Raw genomic sequence first — 6,679 nt, 5'->3', positions numbered from 1 at the left:
TTTATTTTTTCTTTTTTTTTTTGGAGGGGCAATTGGGAAAGGAAATATCATATAGCAAGTAAATAAAGAAAATAATAATAATAATAAATGTGAGAAAATTCTCAGATTGAAAAAAAAAAGAATATGGATTAATCTCCCATGCTTTTGGATAAGCAGGATTAACATAGTAAAAATGGCCATCTTACCAAAAGCAATCTACAGATCCAGTGGGATCCCAATCAATAATCCAACACAATTTTTTAGAGCAATTCTCTTGAAAGAGCAACTCTCAACCTCATATGTAAAAACAAACAAAATAACAACATTATCATCAACAACAAGAAAACAAATGTAATAGCCAAAGCAATCCCGACCAATAAAAAATCTTTGGGAGGAATCACCATCACGGACCTCAAGCTGTATTTCAAAACAATAGATATTAGCCGGGCGTGGTGGCGCATGCCTTTAATCTCAGCATTTGGGAGGCAGAGGCAGGTGGATTTCTGAGTTCGAGGCCAGCCTGGTCTACAGAGTGAGCTCCAGGACAGCCAGGGCTATACAGAGAAACCCTGTCTCGAAAAACCAAAAAAAAAAAAAAAAAATCAAAACAATAGATATAAAAATTGCATGGAATTGGTACAGAAACAGACACATTGATGAATGGAATCGAATCAAAGATGAGAAATAATCGACACACCTATGGACAGTTGATATTTGATAAAGAAACCAAAAGTATACAATGAAAAAAATGAAATCTTCAACAAATGCTGCTATTCTAACTGCATGTCTATATTTAGAAGAATGAAATAGATCCATACTTATCACCCTGCACAAAACTCAACTCCAAGTGGATCAAGGACCTGAACATAAAACCAGATGCACTAAATCTCATATAAGAGAATGTGGGAAACAGCTTTGAGCATACAAGAGACACGTTCCTGAACAGAACACTACTAGCTCAGGCTCTAAGATCAACAATTGGTAAATGGGACTTCATGAAACTGAAAAGCTTCCATAGGCAAGGACACTGTAAACTGGACAAAATGACAGCCAACAGATTTGGAAAGGATCTTGACTAACTGTACTTCTAACAGAGGGTTAACATCCAAAATTTAGAAAGAGCTCAAGAACTTAGAAGCCATCAACCTAAATAATCCAATTTAAAAATGGTATACAGAGATAAACAGAGAATTCTCAACAGAGGAATGTCTAATAGCTGAAAAACATTTAAGAAATGTTTAGGTCTTAGTCATCATGGAAATTCCAATCAAAACTACAGAGGTGACATCTTACACTCATCAGAATGGCTAAGATCAAAATCTCAAGAGACAGCATATGCTGCCAAAGATATGGAGCAAGGGGAACACTTCTTCATTGCTGGTGGCAGTGCAAACTTGAACAGCCACTTTGGAAATCAATACGTGGTTCTCAGAAAACCAGGAATAGTTCTAACTCAAGACCCAGCTATTCCACTCCTGGGCATGTACCCAAAAGATGCTCCAATATCCTACAAAAGCACTTGCTCAACAAGGCAGCTTTATTCATAATTCCATAAACCAGAAAGAACCTAGATGTCCCTCAACTGACAAATGGTAAAGAAAATGTGGTAATTCTACACAATGGTATACTACTTGGCTGTTAAAAACAAAGATATAGTGAATTTTGCAAAGAAATGGATGGAACTTGAGAATATGATCCTGAGTGAGGTAACCTAGTCTCAAAAGTCTTCTGTACTCATTTGTAAGTGGGTATTAACCATAAAATACAGGTAGCATGGTATACTCCACAGACCCAAATAGGTTAAACTGGAAGGAAAGTCCAAGGAGGAAGCTTGAATCTCACTTAGAAGGGGGAATAAAATAGTCATAAGAGGCAGATGGAGAGAGGGAACTTGGAGAGAGGGAGCATGTGGAAGGAAATGTAGGGTTTCAGGGTGGGGGAAGGATGGGAGAGATGACTAGATGACCATGAAAATGAATGGAATATTCTGCAACTAACATGGGTGAGGATGTAGGGAGCATTACCAGGAAGAGACAGAGACCTTGGATAAATGAGGCTCCTAAGAATCGATGGGGGTGACCTTTGCTGTGACTCACTAACTCCATTGGGTATATGAAACCTGAAGAGGCCACCTTCTGCAGCCAAACAGGAACCTCAGTGGAACTATAGAGATACCAACCACTCACAAAACTTTCAATCTAAAATGTATCCTGTCTACAACTAATGCAGGTATGGGGGAAGAAGCAGAGACTGAGGGAATGGACAACCAATAACCAGCCCAACTTGAAACCCATCTTATGGGCAAGCACCAAACCCCAACACTATTGACACTCTGTTATGTTTAGAGACAGGATCATGTTTGTTGTCCTTTGAGAGGATCAACCCAGCAGGTGACTCAGACATATACAGACACCCACAGCCAAATAGTGGTTGGAGCTTGGGAACTCTTATGGAAGACTAGGAGGAAGTGTTGCAGGTCCCAAAGGGGATAAGAATGCCACAAGAAGATGGAAGGCTTAACCTGGAACTATGGTCCTCTCAGAGTCTGAACTACAAACCAAAGAACATCCACAGGCTGAATTGGTGTCTTCCCACACATATGTAGCACGTGTGCAGCTTGTTTTTCATGTGAGTCCTGAACAACTGGAGCAGGGGGCTATCCCAAAAGCTATTTCCTGTATTTGGAATATGTTCTGCTAACTAGGCTGCCTTGTCTAGCTTCAGTGAGAGAGTAAGCCCCTGGCTTTTCTGAGACTTGAAGTGCCAGGGCGGGGGGATACCCAAGGGGGTTCCACCTACTCAGAGGAGAAGGGGATCTGGGGATGGGGTAAGGATTGTGGGAAGGGGTGACCTGGAGGAGAGCAGTAGGCTGGATGTAAAATGAAAAACTCTTGACTAACCCCACATCTGATAGAGAGCTAATATCAAAAATATATAAAGAACTCAAGAAACTAACCACAAAGAAATCAAACAAACCCATCAAAAAATGGGGTACAGAGCTAAACAGAGAGTTTATAACAGAGGAATCTCGAATGGCTGAGAAACACTTAAAGAAATGTTCAAAGTCCTTAGTCATTGGGAGAAATGCATATGAAAATGACCCCAAGACTCCACCTTACACCAATCAGAATGGCTAAGATCAATAACTCAGGTGACAGTACATGTTGGCAAGAATGTGGAGGAAGAGGGACACTCCTCCATTGCTGATGGGATTGCAAATTGGTACAACCACTATGGAAATCAATCTGGAGGTTCTTTAGAAAATTGGAAATACATTTACTTGAAGACCCAGCTATGCTACTCTTGGGCATCTACCCAAAAGATGCCCTACCATACCACAAAGACACGGACTCCACTATGTTCTTAGCAACCTTATTTGTGATATCCAGAAGCTGGAAACGGCCCAGATGTCCCACAATAGAAGAATGGATACAGAAAATGTGATTCATTTACACAATAGAATACTATTCATCTATTAAAAATGAGGACACCTTGAGTTTTTCAGGCAAATAGGTGGAACTAGACCCAAAAGGATATGTATGGTATGTAGTTACTAATAAGTGGATATTAGCCAAAAGTACAGAATTCCCAGGTTACAAGCTACAGAACTCAAGAAGGCTAACAAGCCAAAGGGCCCAAGTGAGGATGTCTCAATCCCACTTGGGAGGGAGAAGAAAGCAATCACAGTAAGGGCGGGGGATGAGGGAGGGACCTGGGTCAGAAAGGTGACAGGGAGGGGAAGAGGGGGACATGATCAGGTATTGTTGGGGGCGGGGGACTGGAATGAAACCCTGAGGATCAGCAGAAAGAATCTAAACTGGCAGCTACGGGAGGTAGGAGTTGAGGGCACTCTCTAGAAGGTACCAGAGACCTGGAAGGTGAGAGACTCTCAGGACTCAAAGGGAGGGACCTTAGATGAAATGCCTTACAGTGGGGAGAGGGAACTTGTAGAGTCCACCTCCAGTAAAAATGGCATCATTTGGAGGGATGGGGTTGTCATCCCACAGTCAAAAACTCTGACCCAGAGTTCTTGCCTGAAAGAACTGCATGAACAAAAACAGAGAAGAGCCTGAGATAAAGGAGGTCCAGTAAGAGACCCAAATTTTGATCCAGCTCAGGGAGAGGCCCCAAGGCCTGACACTATTACTGATGTTATGGTGTTATTACAAACGGAACTTTGAAGACTGCCCACTGAAAGGCTCAACAAGCAGCTGAAAGAGTCAGATGCAGATATTTACACCCAACCAATGGACAGAAGCTGCGGTTGAAATAGGGAAAAGCTGGAAGAAGCTAAGGAGGCGGGGACCCTAGAGCAAAATCAATAGTCTCAACTAACCTGGAACCCCAAGATCTCTCAGACACGAAGCCACCAACAAGGCTCCCAGCACATGTACAGCAGAGGACTGCTGGGTCTGGACTCAGTTAGAGAAGATGCACCAAACCCTGGAAAGACGTGGGGCCCCAGGGTGTCGAGAGGTCTGGTGGGGTGAGGGTTGTGGGGACATAATCTTGGAGATGAGTGTTAGGGGGAGGAGGTGTGGGATGTGGAACAGGTGGAGGGTGGACCGGGAGGGGAACAAAGTCTGAAAAAAAAAAAGAATGAATAGTTGAGTTTTTTTTTTTTTTATTTTGTATTTTGGCCCTTATAGATCCTGCTGTTTTTTGAAAACTTAAGGTTACCTTTTTGTGAAAACAGAATGCCAATAGCTTTCCATGTTTTCTGCCAAATATACATGTAGCAGATGTGCAGCTTAGTCTTCATGTGGATCCCCCAACAACTTGAAATGGCACTGTCCTTTAAAGCTGTTGCCTGTCTGTGGATCCTCTTCCCCTAACAAGGGGCCCTTGTTTTGGCCTCTGTGGATGTGGATGCACCAAGACCTGCATGTGAGGTGATAGAGAGATCTGAAGGGGGATGTGGGCTCCAACCTCTTAGAATAACAGGGTTGGGGACCATGTGTTCAGGAACTATATGAGTAGGGTTTCTATGAGGGACAGCGATAGGAATGAAAAGTGAATAAATAATGGATAAATAACAAAAACCAAACAAGAAAAGAACAAGGCTTTTTACATACAACCAGACTGATATACACATGACCTCCCATATACTATAGCAGCATGCATCGGTCAGGACCACACGGTTCCCAGAGCTGAGAGAAGTTGACACAAGCCTGTACCTGTAACCCAGAAACTATCTCCAAATGATGACAGTTTACATAGGGGGAAACATTAATTCTCTCCAAATGAGCCTCAATAGGTTTACAAAACACACTTAAGGGAAGACCCCATGTGCAATCGTGGACGACCATGCAAAATGAAATCAGTGATACTTTGAGATTGCTATTTGCTTGCTTGCTTGCTTAATAATTTTTGTTTTTAACTAATGGGACTTTTGTTTACATATTCTTTTAGAATTTGTATTTGTGTGGACATTTTTTTGCATGCCAATGGGTGTGTTTCTTTATCTGCATGTGTTTCTTAGACTTTTTCTTTAGCTCATTTTTTTTGTCCATTTGTTTTGTCCTATTGTGATGTTTTAATTTTGTCTTAAGTTATTTATAATTATATTATTTATTTTTTAGATGGCTGCTTGTTTCCTGATGAAATAGGAATAGGGTATGGATTTGGATGAGAAGGAAGGTTGGGAGGATCTGGGAAGAGTTGCAGGATGTATAGTCAAAATATAATATATAAAATAATCTATTTTTAAATTGCATATTCATACTAATTTGATCTCTATACTGTACTTTATCTAGGATTACAAATTCACTCTTGGCCAGTATCTCAAATATAAGAAGAATGATTTTCAAGGCCAAAGGACAAGGATATTTAGAAAGGACATTATTCTAGGATTCGAGGTGAGATAGTCAGGAAGGGAAGCAAGCAAAGCTGTCTGCCAGGAGCAATTACAAAGATGTGATGCACTGTTTCCAGTGGCCCTGCGCTAGGGCCTAATAGGGCTGTACAGAGGTGAGTTATGGCAGGTATATTGGTCAGAACATATGCCCCACTAAGGATTTGTTCAAGTTCAAGATGAGCAATATTTCACTGACCACTTCATATGAAGATTCAGTAAAGCCTGTCACATTGAGCAAGAATACTATCAACCATGTGCTGTGAAAGACACATACTTCTAGATACTTCTCAAGTTTCAGTTTCAATCTCACTAAAATAGGGTCAGCAGTATATTTGTGTGACTCCTTCACACTGTTTATATTTGCTTGTCATAGAATTGCACCAGGAGCAGCCTGAATATGATTGAACATATGTTTTTTTAAATAATTTTATTATCTATAATCGATTTGTGTTTTGTGGTAATAAGTACTGGAATGGGCCTGACAGTAGAATGTGCATTATATGTTGAGAACATAAGCTTTACTATTAATGTTTATATATTTGTGCTACATGGCTGATCTACGAGTATGTTCTAAGAATCTCATTTCTAGGCTGGGCGGTGGTAGCACACGCCTTTAATAGCAGCACTTGGGAGGCAGAGGCAGGCGGATTTCTGAGTTCAAGGCCAGCCTGGTCTACAGAGTGAGTTCCAGGACAGCCAGGGCTACACAGAGAAACCCTGTCTGGAAAAAACAAACAAACAAACAAAAAGAATCTCATTTCTGAGTCTGGCAGAAAAATCTTAGTCGATAAAGGTGCTTGGCACTCAGCTTGGTGACAAAAATTTGATCTTTTGAAACCATGT

This window comes from Mastomys coucha, unplaced genomic scaffold (genome assembly GCF_008632895.1).
Source record: "Mastomys coucha isolate ucsf_1 unplaced genomic scaffold, UCSF_Mcou_1 pScaffold15, whole genome shotgun sequence".
NCBI lineage: Eukaryota > Metazoa > Chordata > Mammalia > Rodentia > Muridae > Mastomys > Mastomys coucha.
This window is presented reverse-complemented; position numbering follows the sequence as displayed.